The sequence below is a fragment of the Chinchilla lanigera genome, unplaced genomic scaffold, assembly GCF_000276665.1.
Source record: "Chinchilla lanigera isolate Chin_1 unplaced genomic scaffold, ChiLan1.0 scaffold00008, whole genome shotgun sequence".
Lineage (NCBI taxonomy): Eukaryota > Metazoa > Chordata > Mammalia > Rodentia > Chinchillidae > Chinchilla > Chinchilla lanigera.
Genome location: NW_004955409.1, coordinates 24,139,413 through 24,157,502, shown reverse-complemented (window position 1 = coordinate 24,157,502; position 18,090 = coordinate 24,139,413). Strand labels below are relative to the sequence as shown.

The following is an 18,090-nucleotide window of genomic DNA, read 5'->3' as shown; positions in this document are numbered from 1 at the left end:
TACGTGTGTGACCAGTGAGAGAAGCAGCAGTTCATCTTTTAATATAACTTAAAACAAAGAAAAAAATTGTCTCACACATTTAGAAATCAAGCTTCCCGCTGGCCAAAATATGTAGTCTTAGCAATCAAAATATATAGTTCTGGCTTTCATCACTTTCAAATATGCTACACAGAATTGTATAGAGAATATTTTTACTATATATTTGACATTAAAAATAGGAATGACTGCAGCAACAGCACAGATTGTACTTTTAGTTTATACTATGAAGATAGCTACATGAAATAAATTCAATTACATATATGTATTTTAATAAAAATCTTGAATCATATTGGTCCCATCATTTATGTAAAAGCTTTTACTAAATTCATCTGAATTTTGATGATATTATATATATTTACTTTCAGCAGGAAATATTTTTGTTATGTTTTCCTATGTAGTTTAGGATACACAAACTTAAATATAACTATATTTTTTTCTACAAAGTAATTTTACACTCCACTCTTCAATAACAGTTGGAGTACTGTTAATTTGAAAATGTTTTTATTTTAAGAAATGAGTTAAAAAATAAGGCAATCTTTAATAGTAGGTGCAGAATAAGTACTTAAATGCATAATTTTACAGGTTGTTGTCAAACAAATTTAAAAGCAAAAAGCAAAACAAAAGTACATCAAACACAACACTGGAGGAGTATCTATCAATTTACAAGTTATCCCTCGATTAACAAAGCTGGCAACAGTTTGTTCTTAACTACTTTGCAAATATTCCCCTTCCCTTTTAAATTTATTTATATGATCTAGGAACTTAGTTTTGAATTATTTTCACCATCATTCATTCTTTTACAATTAACACAACCTATAAAGGATTGAGCTAAAAAAACAAAATCTTTCTATTTGTAATGATTTAAATTCGTTGTACAGTACCTGGGATTGTTTTTGAAACTGAAATTCTCAGCGATTAGCAAGTCAGTCTAATAATAATCCCTTTGGTTAAGACTCGTCAAAACTTCCAGAGCAAAATAAACAAAAATACGCCACACGTACAAAAGGTACAGTGGTACAGTACCCGTTATTAGGGAGACCAGCTAAGGCTGGAGAACCGAGCAGGAAAAGAGCAGTGCTGGCACCTAGTGGAGGAAGCCAGTAGCACACTTGTTCGCCTTGGCTCTCAAAGGCGCACTGGCAAAAACACATTTTAATTAAGCTACGCTTTCTATCACACATATTTGAAAGAAAGGTAAATAACAAGTATAAGGAATAATTCATCCTAAGTATGAGGCCAAATGTTATGATTTTAATTTTCTGCAAGGACAGAAAGAAAATTTGGAGGGGTGGAAGAGGTGGAGAGGAACAGGGCCAGCTGTGGGGGAAAAAAAATCTATAACTTAGTAAATATAGGATTGTGCAACTCTCTTTTCTCTTGATGTGTTCTGCCAAGCCTGGCCACACTCATCTATTCTCTGTCAAGTGAAGAACTTTTATCAAATCAAGTGACAGGCTGTACGTGAAGTTCTGTCTCTTTGGGACATGAGTCACCAAACACTACTTACACTACTTAACACTAAATTTGTAGCTTCGAATGAGTTAATATTGTGTGCAGAGGTGTAGTTATTCTCCCTTGATGGCGTTTTTTAGTCAGAGGACAAATTTAGATTGCGAGCCCATCTTTGGGACCGGGAAAGGTGTGGTTCTCGTGGAAAGCTTTTCCCTGAAGAGGCAGTGAGCCTACGAGCTGGTGAGAGCAGACAGGTGGAATTACTAACTACACTCCAGGGAAAGCCATACATCAGGTAAGTCCAGCAGACAAACTCTATAGTCTCCTTCAACTGTGAAAACACATGCTTTCCTCTGTTGTATGGATACTGGAGTTTAGTTCACTGATGTACATCTATATTTTATATCTTGGTGTTCCTGGAACAGTTAGAAATTATTTTCTGATGGAGACACAGAAGGGTCAATATCTGAAGGTCAAATCAAGACTTCTCTTGTGGTAAATCAAGGCTTATCTTGTAAATTAAGACTAATCTTGTGGTAAATGTTTTCCTTTATTGAGTACTTACTTAGGTCATTAACTGCATGTACCCTATTATTTACTCTAGGTGTGTGTTATTTTTACAAAGCAGGTATATTGTTTTAGATGACTGGCTTAAATTTTACCTAGCAAACTATGAGAGAGTTTTATATACATGTACACAAAAATTCTGGTCTAATCTTCCTTCAGTCCCATCAAAGACACAATCCCAGGCCTCATGACCGCTGTACTTCTTCAGGTGACCTTGTTGACAAGGTGCCAGAGGTAAAGGCCAGGGTGGGTATTCTGTCACTGATGGGCCAGTTGTTGGGGTCATTTCCACGAGGGGCCTTGGCCCAGGGCCTGTGGGACAAGTACAAAGTGGAGGCAGGGCTTCCTGAAAACAAAGGAGAATATAGATGTAGCCGAGAAGGAAAGAGTGATTGTCACAGGGAGCATAGAAAAATCATGGTAGGAGCCCAGGGGAAGGAAACCATCTTCAGCTTGGGGTGGGGCTGGAGGCAGGGAGTGGCAAGGAAGACTTCACGAAGTCTGTAGCTGACTATTGAGAGAGGACTGGGATTTAAACAAGCCACGTCAGGGAGAAGCACAAACTGCCAGGAAGAAACTTTGCGGATGGTACGGCCCCGCCTTTCCCCCTCAGGCAGACGGCCTGAGGAGAGACACATCTGTCCCACAGTCTTCTGTCTGGGAAGAGTGTGGCTCCAAAGTGTGAACAAGTGACTGCGACTGCCCTAGTTAATACAGTAAAAAAAACAGTGCGCATTTGTAAAGTATTTCTAAGCCCACAGAATTTACATGTGGCCTCATTAACAAAGATAAATTCCATGTTTCTCCGCTTTCTCTCAGCCCCGCCCACCTCTGGTCCTGTTATCCGGTACAATGAGCCTTACTTCAGAAGCCAAACCAGCAACACACAGAATGAAGACTGCCCTAAAATTGGCCCAGCGCCTGCAGCTGGTTAATCCTACCATAGTTTATCCTTGTAGTGTGAATTCATTCTTATTTTCAAGCTGAAAGTATACACGAGGTAATCAAAACATACAGTGTCTAAATTTAAAAATCATCAGTAGAAGACACATTGCCGTTAATCCACCTGAAAATACCCCCCTACACACACTGTGAACACACTTATCCCATGACGCGTGCCTCTTTCTGAAGCAGTTCTGCAGTTCCTCTTTTGTGTCTTTAAGACATGTGATCCAAAACAGCGAGCACTGCTACTGAGCGCCATCCAGCAGAAAGGCCGGCTCGTACGAACATGATGGTTCGTCCGTGTCCACTTTATTCCCCACATCTGGTGCCATGCGACTTGCTGCCGTTTCACCGAAGTCAAAATCACCACGAACGGTAAACTTGTGGAATCCATGCAGGCCTCTGAGGCAGCCACAGTGGCAAAACTAGACACTCACAAGGGAGGACGTCCAGGACTGCTTCATAAAGCGGCGAGAGGGGCTGGGGATTTAGCTCAGCGGCAAAGCGCCTACCTGGCAAGCGGAAGGTTGTGAGTTCGGTTCCCGGTGCCGGAGAAAAACCAAAAACCAAAAAATAAATAAGTAAATAAATAAACAAAAATAAAGCGGCAAGAATGATGGGGTAAGTGTGTTTGGTGAGGAGGGGTATTTTGAGAGGATTAAAGCATCTTCGTCTTTTAGGGTAATAAAGTTTTTAAATTTTAAACGTTCTCCGTATTTTTCAATCACACTTTGTATTATGCGTTATGTTTATTCTGTCCCGCATGATAGCCCTGGCGGCTCAGACCATGCGAATCTGTTTGTTTCTCCATTGTTCTAGGGGCGCCCTTACCAGCCAGTCTTCTCAGGAGAACTCAAGCTCAAACTCGACACCAAACAAAAGCCCTCTTTCCTTTGACCTAGATTATTAATTTTAGGCCTTACGTGTGGGTAGGAAGAGGTGACTGTCTCTCTTCTTCCAAAATGCTTCCATAATTGGGTAGTGAAAAAATGTTAGGCTTATTTCATGAAGAAACTGCGACACTGAAGTGAAGAATATTTTTGATACCATGTGCTCAACTGAAAGACCTCATTTTCATTCAGTTTAAAAGAAATGTGAACCAGGCTGGGGATATAGGTCAGTGGCATAAGCACCTGCTTGGCAAGCAGAAGGTCCTGAATTTGATTTCTGGTACAGAAATAAAAATAAAAATAAAAAAAAGAAATATGAACCATACAATTCAGAAAATCTCCCTCTGGGTATATACCCAAAAGAATTGAATTCAGACTTGGAGAGATAACTGTACACTCCCATTCATAGCAATAATATTCAATATAGCCAAAAAGAAAAAGCAACCCATATATCCACCAACAGATGAACAGATAAAATGTGGTATATGCCTACAATGGAATACTATTCAGCCTTAAAAAAGAAGGAACTTTGGACACTTGCTACAACAAGGATGAACCTTGGAAGCATTACATTAAATGGAATAAGCCAGTCACAAAAGGACAATGCTGCATGATTTCACTCATGTTTAGTACCTGCCTAGAAGTCAAATTCAGAGACAAAAAAAAATAGAATAGTGGCTGAGGGGAGGGGGACATGGAGTATTAATACTTAACGGATACAGAATTCCAACTTCACAAGATGAAAAGCATTCTGAAGATGGATGACAGTGATAGTTGTACAACGATGTGAATGCATTTAACACCACTGAACTGTACATTTAAAAATGGTTAGAAATAAATTTTATGTTACAGGCATTTACCCCAATAGAAAATCTAACACTATTCGATAAAGAAAAAAGTTGAAAATATTTCACTATTAAACATTTAGAGTAGTAGTCAGAATACAGGAACATGAGCAAGCTAGCTCTCTGGTGCACATTTGATGGCAATGATGTACTTGCTTCTAGTAGCACATAAAAAAAGAATCGATGTTGTTAGTAGAAGAATATTAGAGTCAAGATAAGCTAAAAATTATACTATCAATTACTTATAAATATTAAACAATATATGAAAGAAATTTGCAAATGCAAATTTACTTCTTTGTTTCCATATTGTACTACTATTGTAAAAGAAAAATTTGTTCTTAAAATACAGTGTTAATAGCTTTATATTGTCAGACATCTCACAAAGTACAGATGCATTCAAAGGGTAAGTCCTATTGCTTCAAAATAAATTCTATATTTACTAACCATATGCATCCTCATTATAGGAGACAAAACGTGTGGTGACTTTATATGTAATTAAATTGAATTAAGTATATAATAAACTTACTTGATCAATTATTAATACCAATTAATATATAATACCATAGGTAAGTAACAGCACATGATAACTCCAACAGCTAACTGTGTTTTAAAGTCTTTCCATGACATTCGCGTGCCTCCCCTAAACTTTTATTTCATAAGTACATCTGCCTGTCTGGTATAATTAGAATTAAGAGAAAGAATTAAGAAGATGCTGGGTAGGTGAAACTCTAATTTCATAAATCATTATTTTAAAAGTGTCATCACAATTCTCAGTGGCCAATTAATTAGAATCCCAGTAACACTTGGTTTTGTTCAACAACTGTCCAGCCTAGAAGACCAACAAAAGATGGCCACCCCTATAATCTTAATAATAAGCTCTGGGCTGTCAGCGTGTCACAGCGTGACCATAAAATCTAACATGACAGATAAGGGAAGTGAGTTATTACTGAAAGCAACCTGTGCTGAGACCATGTTTTAATATTTTATATGTGTTCATTTGGCACAGTATTACATTTTTGCAATCTGTCTTGAGCAGTCCTACTTTGGAAACTATTTCTCTTAAAAATAACTTTTTAATGCTGAGAATTTACTTTATTCTGTATCCTCCAATTCTCCTCACCCTATGTGACAGCAAAACTCTCTAAAAATTATTTAGTACTTTAGTCGTTTGCAGTTTTAACTCTAACATTTTGAATCAGTCTGTAAGTGATAATAAAATGCACAAAGGAACGAGAGAGAATCCAATTACATCTACCTGTGCAGTTCTGCTGCACACCAAGTAACAATAAACAGGCATTCTTAAGTCACAGCATTTCACTGGAAATGGGGCAGAACCTGTGTATTTTAACAACTTTTTACAACTAGTAACCACTACAGCATTTATTTTACTTTTTAAAAGAAAACCAGGGAAGGTTCATAATTTAAACTAAAGGGTCTTTCAGCCTTGAAGACAAAAAGCACTTCTGCTTTGCACCTGAGCAATAATGTGGGGTGCATGCAGGTGAATTAAGAGGCCTGGACTCAAAGATAGTTTGTCTTTGCTGATCTGAAGCGTCTGACTTCTTTCCAGCCCTGCAATCATTTATTATCCAATAAAGAAAGCCTGGATTTCTGCTCCACAAACACAGTGCTGGTCCGCAGCTTATGATTTACCATGTCTGCTCTGAATGCATGACACAGACTTTTACAAAATAGTCTCTCTCATCATACACACACCTCTGATGAAATTTTAGGTCTGATTTACTTTTGTGTCACACAACCAGCATTTTAGGCAGCTGCACACATTTTCTATCTCCAAAGTGGCACTCAAAACACATTTTAGGAGGTACTTTACACTAAAAGTTATGTATCTGAACGTATACGGCAAAGGGATCTCAGGTTTTATTGCGTTAGTAACCTGATATTCATTTTTTCTCTTAGAAGGGACTGTTTTTAAGACTTGGAAGCATTGCACCCAAAACACATTTTAGGCATTACTCTAGTCTAAATGATAGGTATATGGAAATAAGAGTAAGTACTTCACAAGGAATATTGGACTAGTAATTAGATCCTTCTTTTTCCTCTAGGACTGTCGTTATTCCAAAATATGAATGTTTTCTAAGAACGCTGAAAATGCATAGTGTCTGATTTACTTTTAGCTCAAAGGGGTTTTAGCTCCAATGGAAGACTAGACATGCCAGCTTCTAAGTCCTACTTCCTAAGTGTGTAACTGTGACTTCAAATCTATATCATGCACTCATTCAACTACAAACACAACGAGAAGTACTGCATCAAGTATGACACACCTAGGAGTGTAGAATATGTGTAAAAGTCAAAGGCTCCGGGCTTTAAAATGTGCCATCCTAATTACATGGGATAATATAGTAGAAGCCAGAGAACAATATATAGTTGATGAGTTAGTATATACATTTATACATTCCCTAGAAATACATAGTAGCATGAGTTCAGATGCTAAATTAGGATAAAAGTATATTCAGCTATGCTTGTCATTCTCATTAGGGATCAATTATAAATAAAACATAGACTGACATAATCAAGTTCACATTCAAAGAAATCTTTTATGTAGTGATACAGGAGAGAAGCAGACAAAAATTAACTAAAAATCATTTGATGAAAACTGCTTGAACATAATAGAAGTAACTATCCAGCCAGTAAAATACCATAAAATAACCAACATTGAAAAGCAGAGTAAAGTTACACCGGAGTACCACTTAGTAACGCAAAGTTTGGCTTTCTAATACTCTAAATCTAAAGTTACACTGCCAAATGTGTCAGCCACTGCCATTAGTGGCAATTGAACACCTGAAATACGGCCTGGCATATGACTGGTCTAAAGTGAGATGTGTTGTAAGCATAAAATACACCCCAATTTCAAAGACTTAGTAATAAAAACACCATAAAAGAGCTCATTTATATTTTAATCGATTGCAAGTTATGCTAATATTTTGAATTGATTATATCAAATAAAACATATTATTAAAATGAATTTCACCTGTTTTTACTTTTTTAATGTGGTGATTTAAAATCTTAAACTTACAGAGGTGGTTTGCATTATATTTTTATTGAACAATATTTGGTCTAAAGGATAAAGTCGCACAAGTTACAAACTGACAAATTACAAATCCTTCTGTCTACTGCCCTACATCTGGCAAACAGGAAAAGTGAGGCTTAGATTACTTGACTGATGGGTTCTGGTAGGCTCAGATTTAGTACTAGATGTGCTCAGAGGGCAGGGTCTGATTATCAAGACAACTTTCCCTCCTTGAAGGTATCGAGAGATAATGACTCATCTCCATCATCACACTTCAAGGTACTATCCTTGTGGGCAGTATTAAAACTTTTTGTGATGTAATATAACTACCCTTCATCTTGATTTACAGTCATCTGTGCAATCATCTTTATTCTTCTTCTGGCCTCGGTGAAGGACACTTATCCGTAGATATGCCTTTTATATAATGCAAAAACGGTATACATATCAGAGAAAGTTTTTCATTTTCCATTTTAATTAGTGAATATTAATTATATAGAATACTGGATTTTATTGTGGCATTTCCATACATGTGTGTAACATAATTTGATCATATCAAATCCTCTCTTAATATTCCCTCCCTCCTCCCTGGGCCCCTTTCTCTTCTCTAATATTCTTTCTCCTAATGTTTTCTCCCCCAGCTAGATTTTATATATAAGATAAAACTTGGGATTTGTCTGGCTGAGTCTGGCTTATTTTGCTTAATGTGATCCTCTCCAGTTCCATCTATTTTCCTGCAAATGACACAATTCCATTCTTCTTAATAGCTCAGTAGTACTTCAGTGTGTCTTTATACTACATTTTCTTCGTCCACTCTTGTTGATGGGTACTGAGACTGAGTCCATAGACTTGGCTGTTGTGACGTGTGCCATGATAAACTTAAGCATGCAGGTATCTTCCCAATATGTTGATTCTAATTCTTTCAGGCATATACTGAGGAGTGGTACAGGATTCATGTCACAGGTAAGTTATTTAGGAAGTGAACACATTTATAAACCAGTTCCCAAGTGTTCAGATCAGTAAATGGACAGATTAAAAATGGCACATATATACCAAGAAATATTCCACAATATAAAAGAATGCAATCTTGTCATTTGCAACAGCATGGCTAGAAACCAAGACCATTATTTTAAGTGAAACAAGCCAAACACAAGTCAGTTTAGAATAAATTTTAAATTTGTGCTTAGAACACAAAAAGAATTAGGTCATTTTCATATAGGGTGCAGTTTTGTTTCTCAGGAATCGTACACCCTCTACCCCTCCCCCTCTCCTAATCCTCACCCCTCTGACCCTACAGATCCTTCCAAAAGCCTTCTTCCTTCTACAGTCATTTCGAGGTCAATGTGACAACTTTTTCCTTAGGATAATTTTTACCTTTCATTGTTATTAACGTGATATCAGGTTGAAGTTCATATCAATGTCCATTTCTAGATTTATTTTCTGAGAGTCTAAAGTTCAGATGAGACATTGGAGGAGGCCAGAGATATAGCTTAGTGGTACAGCGCCTATCTGGCAAGCACAAGGTCCTGAGTTCAAATCCCAGAAGCCCCCAGAAAAAAACCAGATAAGACACTGAAGAGCAGGCACTCTATCACTTAGCAACATCCCTCGGCCCAACACACTAAACAGAAGGCAGAACCAACTCAAGTTGCTCCTCCCTCACCCTGACACTGACAATATCAGCTTTCAACATGGACTGAAGCACTTTACAAAGTGGTAGATTAGACAGCAATAGGTTTCTCAAAAGATGGAAGAGCACAAGCACTCTGGACCCATTTTGTATACAATATGTAGAAAGACACTAGGTTAAACAGTTACATGGCTTTCTTTTCTGAAACTTTGTTATGCTAATGTATAATCTGAATTCTTCATGTGGGCAAAGTTCTCCAAAACTATTTAGAACGTGTGAATCTTACTCTCACAGAGCATTCTGAGAGCTTGGTACTCCTAGGACATACTGGGGAAACCCTGATCTTAGTTGCAAAGATACTCGCAGATCACCTTTCACTGTTCTATTATTGCTGAATAACACCCCTCACTTTATTTCATCATTCACCCAATATATTTTCACTAGCTTGCTGTGGACTCAGTTGTGCTCCCCTCCCCCATTCATTGGTTGACATCTCAACTGCCACAGATCTCTCTCTGAAGACCAGTGAGGACATAAGAAGGTGGCCATCTGCAAGCTTGGAGGAGAGATCCCACTGGAAATCAACTCTGCCAGCACCTTGATCTTGCACTTCCAGCCCCCAGAACTAAAAGAAAGTAAATTTCTGTTGTTTAAACCATCTAGTCCCTGATAGTTCATTATGGTAGCCCTAGCAGACTAATTCACAGTCTCTAGCAAGTTTTGAAAAATGCAAATGGTGAACAGACAGTCCCTGGCCATAAGCAGTTTGCCTTCTAGATCAAAGGCAGCATGAAAAACACACAGGAACCTTGTATTACATTAATCAATCACTTGATTTAGGGTGAGAAGCTCCTTGATCTACATCTTAATCTCCAATTGCATTCTTAATACAAGAGATACACAAATTATTTGTTTTTAATTCCTTATTTGAACAAATGGACCAGCTGGATTTCTTATCTCTTTCACTTCTGTAAAGTCCTGGACACCCAGGAAACCAAAGGAGTCCTTTCACCCTTGACATGGTGGAAAACTACTGCAACCAGGCAATGAGAAATACACATTCCGTTCTCCAGGAGCCCAACTATGAGTCTTATCTTCCTCCATTTTCTCAGTTCTGGTTGCAAAATCTACACTGTGACTGCCTTTTGCCATTCAAATCTTCAGAAGAGGAAAGGAACCAATCAGAAGTCAATCCTGTCTATTATATCCACAGACCGCAGCCTTCCTTAACTGTTTCAGAGACAAGGTTGTGGTAACCAAACCATATATCATCGTTGCTCTTTTAAAATCACAAGAAATAGCAATGATTTGATTTCTCTCTTGCAATTACAAGAAAATGATAGTTTACCAAGGCGAATAACCTATTTTAAAGCAGCCAATAATTCTGTTCACAAACAGGACTTAAGCAACACAATATTTTGAAACAGAAAATACTGAAAAATAATATAACTTACGGAATTAGGAAACTGATGATAGTATTTCAACTACATTTTCTGCAGCACTGACTCAAAATCATCCTCACGTTCTGGGACTCAAAAGCCAAACATCTACCAACCAATGCAGACCCGGCTGAATACGCTAGTGATGTTGCTGAAGCAAATGAAAAAAAATAAGGCTTTCTTATGAGCAAAACCGTCCATTCACAAATGCTATTTCATCTAAATATTGGCACAAGAACATACTTCTGTGCAAAGATTTTTTTTGCAAAAATATTGACAAAATATTTAAGTGAGACAATGTAATTATTAAGATAATCTAGAATAGATCTGGTTGTGCAACCTTGAAAAATTTATATGCTTAACTAAACTTCAATTTCCCATGCCTCAAAATGAAGGAAAAAATTATTCGAGGTATAAAATATCTCCAAATACTATGAGTGAATAAAAAAAACTTGTTCCTTGGAACCTAAACTGTACATCTATCTTTAAAATCCATCTCTTCTTATATTTTCCAATTCTACATATTAGGAAATCATGATTGCTATGAAAATAGGCTAGTTCTACTTACATTTTAACAACTGCAAAAATATCCAGTTAGGCTGTGGTTTTTATTTAAACAGCATGTAAAAGCAAAACAATGCCAATTGTACGCTAATATTTTCTATGTAGAAACAGAGATAAGGCCAGTGGTAAGGAAAGAATGAGCCTGTGATTTGTACAAATAAACTCACCATTTTGCTTGTGTAAAAACTGTTAAATATATTTTTGCATATGACTACAGAGTGGGATATTAGGAGACACTGGTCAAGAAAGATATAATTTCAGTCAGGGAACATAAATTTCAAGAAATCTATTATACTACAAAGTGACACAATTAACAATATCTTGTATTCTTGAAAAATATAGAAATGGATGTTACATACACTTGCCTCAAAAAAAGATGACTGTGAGGCAATGCTCTTGTTAACTTGCTGCATTTGACCGTTCCACTCATTCGTATACGCACAGTACTTGAAGACATGGTGTTGTACATGACCACATCATCAGTATAAATGTTACCTGTCAGTTTAATTAACTGCTTTGCTTTGTGAATGAGAACTGCTGTTTGGTCCCAACACAGGGTAAAATTTCGTTATTCAAAATCTATGCATTGATCTTCATTCAAGTTCTTCATTGGCCATGCTTAAGACCCAGAGGACTGTGGGACCTGCCTTTGCATTTGAACACCCACTATCTGCACACATCAAAGCCATGGAGGTGGGGTCAGAACCATCAGACAGAGCTGCTCCAGAGTTCTGTGTGAATTACCAAAAGAAAAAACAATTAGTTTTTCAGATGAGTGATAGCTGTTAGGAGTCCCTACCCAGTTCAGCAATTCCTTATCAACAACATAAGGATGAATTTGGAGTTTTTATGATAGTGATGGAAGCTCAAACAAATCCACATACTGCATAAATAAATCTCCCACAGTAACAGACATTGGTCCATGCCGCATACTTTCCTGTCTCTGATATTGACCTAGAGTCAAATTTTGTGGTAAAGTGTGGTTGACACCATGAGTTCACAGAGAGGATGAGAAAAGGAATGCTTACCATAAGCCTATTTGATGTTGACTTTGCCTCTTAACAATGTGTTGTCCATAAGAATACTTGACATTCCTTAAACCCAATTTTATTTCCAGATTGCCTTACCTTTTGAACAAAGTAGGCTGCCTGGGTTTACTTGTTTATAACTGTTGCCAGGATTTGAAAAACAGGTCAACCTAAGCAAAAGCCCACCTCAGCCCAAACTTTTAGATTTCACAGATCAGTAATGTTTTTAACTGAGAAATAACAGTGTTGCCAACTTTTTATTTTGATAGGCCAGAAACATTTTTAAATGATTATCATCTACTGTCACCATTATTTCATGAAAAAATTGAATTTTTAAGAGCATAGTAGGAAAGACAGAATCTTCAAAATTACAGATCTTTAATTAAAATTAACTTGATGAAAATATATTTTTAAATTTTTCTTACTTTCCACAAGCCAAGGAAGAGTCAGTTATGGATGGGATGGGCTTAGGAAACATGTGAGAATCACTGAGTCACACCATAAAACCCTTCCTTAATTATGCCCCATCGAAGTCATTTTCTCTCTGTTCCCTCTCTATTTTGCTGGTATCAGTTCTCAGTTCTCTTCTGGAAGCAGTCACACTATATCATACAGTTGTCCATTTGTGCATGTTCTCACTAGGCAGGGAAAAGGATTATCTTATTTTATCTCTTGATTTCTGCACCAAACACAAGAGATTCTGGACATCTTTTCATAAGTGAGTGAGGGAATGAACTGAAGGAATATTAATAAATGAAACAAGGCATACTAATCATATTTTGCCTCAATTCCATAGGTTAGACTACTTTTTCCTGCTATGGATATAGATGGCTGAGGGAGCATGGTATTTACTACAAAGCAAGAGCATGGCTGAGAGATCATCAAGAGCCACCTTTATGGATATGTACCAGAATTCAACACATATATAACAGAGTCAGTTCAGAGCTCTGGACACAGACTTTGGGTTATACACAAATCTCAGCAACCAAGACTGCATTTTGGAACCCCATAAAATTATACCATAGGCAGGGAAGTCCTGCAATGGCTTCATTTTTGTCCATGTTTGAGGTAGTCATGCTTGAGGTACAATGAACTCAGGGTGACTGGAACCAAAGGAAAAAAATCATAGTGGAGTAAACTGTCTTGTTTCTTTAGATTCTTAGCAATGCAGGTATTGAAATAGGAAATACTTGTGGGAGCAGGGTGTGGATCATCTATTATTTGCTGTTCATAAAGATTCCTGTATTTATATATGTGTATTACTGACTTCTGTGGATGTTTCTTTAAAAGAAGAACTTTTTTCTTAACTTTATGGCTGTATTATCAAATGCAAATGTTTACCTAAATAAATGGTAGAATTTTCATCTTGAGAAAGTGGAAGAGACATAATGATTAGAAACAAACTGTAGGTCAAAGAAGTCTAGATCTAAAAGTGTGTGCAAGGAAGTATTTTTTTTTGATCATTGCAACTCAAACTGACAATTGTGGGAAATTCTGTACTGTAATAACTACAGGTAATAACAAAACAAAAATCAATGATGCCTTAACATCACAACAATAAATGCAAAGGCTCCATTTTTACCAGTCCAGATTGTGGCCTTGGGCAAAAAGTCCACACCTTCTGTAGTCTGGGCCTTGTCTCCAAGTTGTTATGTTTCAGGTATAAAGAAGAGGACATTTGAGAAGACGTCTCTCAAAGGAATGGGTATTTACAGACCATTTAGATCTGGTTACTCATCTATCACCAAGCTGTGCTACCCAGTGTTCTCTGGATCCTTCAGCGGCATTGTGGTATTTGATTTTTATCATTTTGCTATTCTACCTCTGTCTCTACCTATTTAGTTTTGAAGTATCAGTTGCCTGTATTACGGTCCATGTCTAAACATTGCTTTTGGTTATCAAGGGTTGAATGTCAGAAAATATTTAGTTAATGATAAAAAGATGTACTATAAACTATTACTAATCAGCAATGTGCTGGGACTTTAAAATATTTCTTAATCATCAACTTTTGAATTTCATATAAATGCAGCAGGATTATTTTGGGCTATTTTGTGAAAAGGGCAAGCTCAGCTAAATAATAAAAATGTATTAATATTTTTCTTCTCTAGCCCAGAATGTTCATATTTTTCATAATTATGATGATGGCCTACACAGCTGATAAAACTGAGTCACAAATCTTAAAATACATATAGCCAGAAAGGTAGAATACAGAATAAAGATCAAAATAGAACAAAACATGATGGAAAAGTTCATGCATGGTTAGTTCCAAACTGACAAATGTGCATTCTTACTTAACGAAAATTTATATTTAGCATGTGACCAAAAAATAACAGAGATAAACTTATAGGTAATTTTCTTTATAAATTAATGACTTAAAATTTTAGTATTTTTTCCTGGTAAAACTAATTTTGGTACAAAGTTCTTCAGCATAAACATTTTCTTGCATAACAGCATGTTTCAAATACAGGCTGAGCATTTCTAATAAAAATATCTTAAATCCAAAGTGATTCAAAATCTGAATCTTTTGAGCAAAAACATGGTACCACATTCAAAAATTCTGCCCCTGATCTGAGTCAGTCAAAACTCAGGAGCACTAAAAACATCATAGTAATCTTCAGGCTATGTACATTAGGGCATATAAAATATAAATAAGTTTATGTTTAGATGGGTCCCACTCCCAAGATATCTCATTATGCAAATGAAATATTCCAATATCTGGAAAAATCTGGTATCTGCAACATTTTTGCCCCCAAGTATTTCTGATAAGAGATATTCAACCTATATTGTACTCAGTATTAACTGGAGATTATAAATCTATCATTTTGAAAATTATTACAATAATAGAAGAAAGTATTCAAAGCAATTATTCAGCATTTATGAAGCATAACTATTTGATAGTTAAGAAATGAAATTAAATATTCAGTAATAAGGATATATTATGTACCAGGCACTGCAAAGAGAAAACATAGTGAATTGTTTGATTTTCCAGTTGCCTACTGGATGTTGACACATGGGATAACTCATTTTTTTCAATAACATATTGATTTGGTTTCAACACTGTCTTAGAAATTGCGGATTCAAAGGTTATTATAACATTACTCTGCAGAACCACACTCTCATTCTGGTGCTCCATGCTAAACTTATCATCCTCTCCTCCTAAACCTGCTCCCACTTTTATCAGCTCTACTGCTCTCTCTGCTGAAACCTAAAGGTTTATCTGACATAACATTCCCTACAAAAATGTCTCCAGTGCCCTGATGTAAAGTCTGCCTGTCTTCCTATCTCTCACTCTTTACCAGGCTTTTCTCCTTCTAAGTGGGCACCTCTACCCGTGGCCTCTGGGTCCTCCACATCCCAGAAATCTCTAGCTTGGCCTCTTTGCTGACCTGGATCCAACTTAGTTTTGCTTTTTAAGAAAGTTTTAAATTCACATTATTTTAATTTTTAAATTGACAAAGCCTGTACATAGCTATCAGGTGTGATATGATATTTTGAAATAGTTCAAGAGATTTATTGTACAAATGGTATCGGCTGTATTTAATATCTCTTTGTATTTTGAAAATTGTTGAAAGAGTAGATTTTAAAATCTACTCTCCTCCAAAAACAGTATGTGAGGTGATGTATCTGCTGATTATCTCAGCTGAGCCACTCTGTTATTTTTTATTCCATCACATGTCTTCTGCTGCATTTTTCTTAACCTTCTGTATGCCTGCAGTGGCTTTCCCTTACTTCCCCCGTCCACTGGAAGTGCAAATTCTAGACATCCAATTCAAACATTGCCACTTCCAGCATGTTTAGCCAAAGCTGTCCTGTCTGAATTCTGATCAGTTGTGCATCTGTCCCTCATCGTTCCGTAAGTGACTTTCTAAGGATATGGATCCCTTTCTAATTTGCATTCATTGCTTTTTTTTTTTCACTCGCTTTATCTACCCTATTACTTTTTAAAACATTGGAAAGTTCTTTGGTATATTTTCATCTCTTCCTCAATCTTGGAGCAGTGTAGGCATTAAATCGATGAATGAACGAGCTAAAGGACACGGCAAAATTAACCGGAAAGGTGCAACCACCACAAAAGAAGAAGGTGCAGAGTTTATCAAAAGGTTGTAAGTAGGTATAATGGCCAACACTATGAAAACAAAACTCATGCTAAGTATTTGAAAAAAATTTTCAAGTGTTACTTTTAGGTACTGATCATTTCCCACTTAGCAATGTAAGGAAATTAAAATTTGTACCATTTTTCATGACAACAGGTTCTATTCTTACTGGAAAGGACACTATGTGGACAAGTCTGGTGCCATCGTTCAGAAGGCCTGCTTGATTTCTCACACTTTTATAATTCTGGATTTTGTGATTTTTATCTACAGGCACTCTCAGTAGCTACTCTCCATTAATCATGGGGATTTTAGCTGTAGAAACATTAAGTTGACAAACCAAGATTAAAGACCTATGATAAATGTGGCAAAAACTCTCTGCTTAATTTTTCATATATACCCATCAAAACTTGCACCTCTGGTAATGAATACTTAGGACTAACTTTTTTTTTCCTTTTAAGAGCGTAATCCATCTTGGGGAATGATATCTGTGAAACAACTTAAGAACTGTTGCCTGTGAAGGGGTGGGACACAGAAAACAGTTTCCACAAAAAGAAAAAAAAGTAGAGACTATTCAAATCCCAGCTTGGCCTTACCCTTTGGTGCTGGTCAATAAACTTGGTACCAGATATAAACAAAACATTCCATTCAACATTATGTCAACCTTCAGCACAAAGGTCATCCATCACTGTACATTAATGTTCTGAGCACCTGTAAAATCTGATGTGCATTCTTTTAGGTCATTTTTTCAACTTTGTGTCTGTCAGAGATACCCCCCACTACATACATATTATTTATGTTGGGAGTAGCTTTCTAAATGTCACCCAAATGAATTAGCATCACGCTGAGCCTCAGAGTTAAGAGAGTCGCCATGTGCATTTATGTGTTTTCTCTCCCGAATACTGACACATTTATATCCTTTCTCCGTCTGCTCTGGCTTTGGCAGAGATGCATAGTACAAGCAGTTTATTTTACTATGACATGGTGACAAAATAGAACTTTATTTATGTGAAGCTGGTTAAAAATGCCCTGGCCAAAAAATATGACACCAGTTAAGGAAATCTAATAAAACCTCTTGTAGAAATGGTGTAAAGTATAGAGTTTTATTTGGAACTTAATGAGGTTGGTAATGCATACTGTACCTTACTGTGTCTCCCAAATAACATCAGGCTAACGCTGCTGCAGAGTGTTTTTCCTAAAAGTCAGGCCGATCTGTTAATTTAATCAGTCTCAGCTCCCTACCATTCACTAATTTATTCATTGTTTGTTCCCTTAACAAACAGGATATACAGCACACATCTATCTCTTTTATGTAGCAGTAGTGGAATTACATTCATCTTTACATACATTTTAGCTTTAATCAAGACTTAATAAGTTTCTCTTAAGGCCTCAGTGGAATTAACTAATCACAAGACTATCCATCTAAGGCAAAGAAAGAAAACAATAAAACAAAACAGAATTTAAATTTCTTTTTATGAAATGTTTTGCTAAGTATTTTTCATTACCTAGAAGGTATTCTTAGCGACCTTCACTTAACACATGATGTTATGTGATATAAATAGTGTATTCAAT

The 18,090-nt window shown here is 36.5% G+C and overlaps 1 protein-coding gene and 1 long non-coding RNA gene across 5 annotated transcripts in view; one reads left to right on the top strand and one right to left on the bottom strand.

Moving 5' to 3' along the window:
- Window positions 1-18,090, bottom strand: part of Slc25a21 (solute carrier family 25 (mitochondrial oxoadipate carrier), member 21) — a 472,151-nt gene that overhangs the window by 264,442 nt on the left and 189,619 nt on the right. For 2 of the 4 annotated variants that reach the window (XM_013510366.1, XM_005376907.2), the window contains exon 1: window positions 921-1,059. The exons of the other annotated variants lie outside the window; for them this stretch is intronic. The gene's annotated coding sequence lies outside the window, so the exon portion shown is untranslated. Of the gene's footprint in view, window positions 1-920; window positions 1,060-18,090 lie in introns of those variants that run through there. 4 annotated transcript variants of the gene reach the window in all.
- Window positions 1,579-10,004, top strand: LOC106147736. Its single transcript, XR_001232658.1, has 3 exons — window positions 1,579-1,786; window positions 2,878-3,058; window positions 9,904-10,004. It is a non-coding gene; the product is annotated as an uncharacterized LOC106147736 (long non-coding RNA).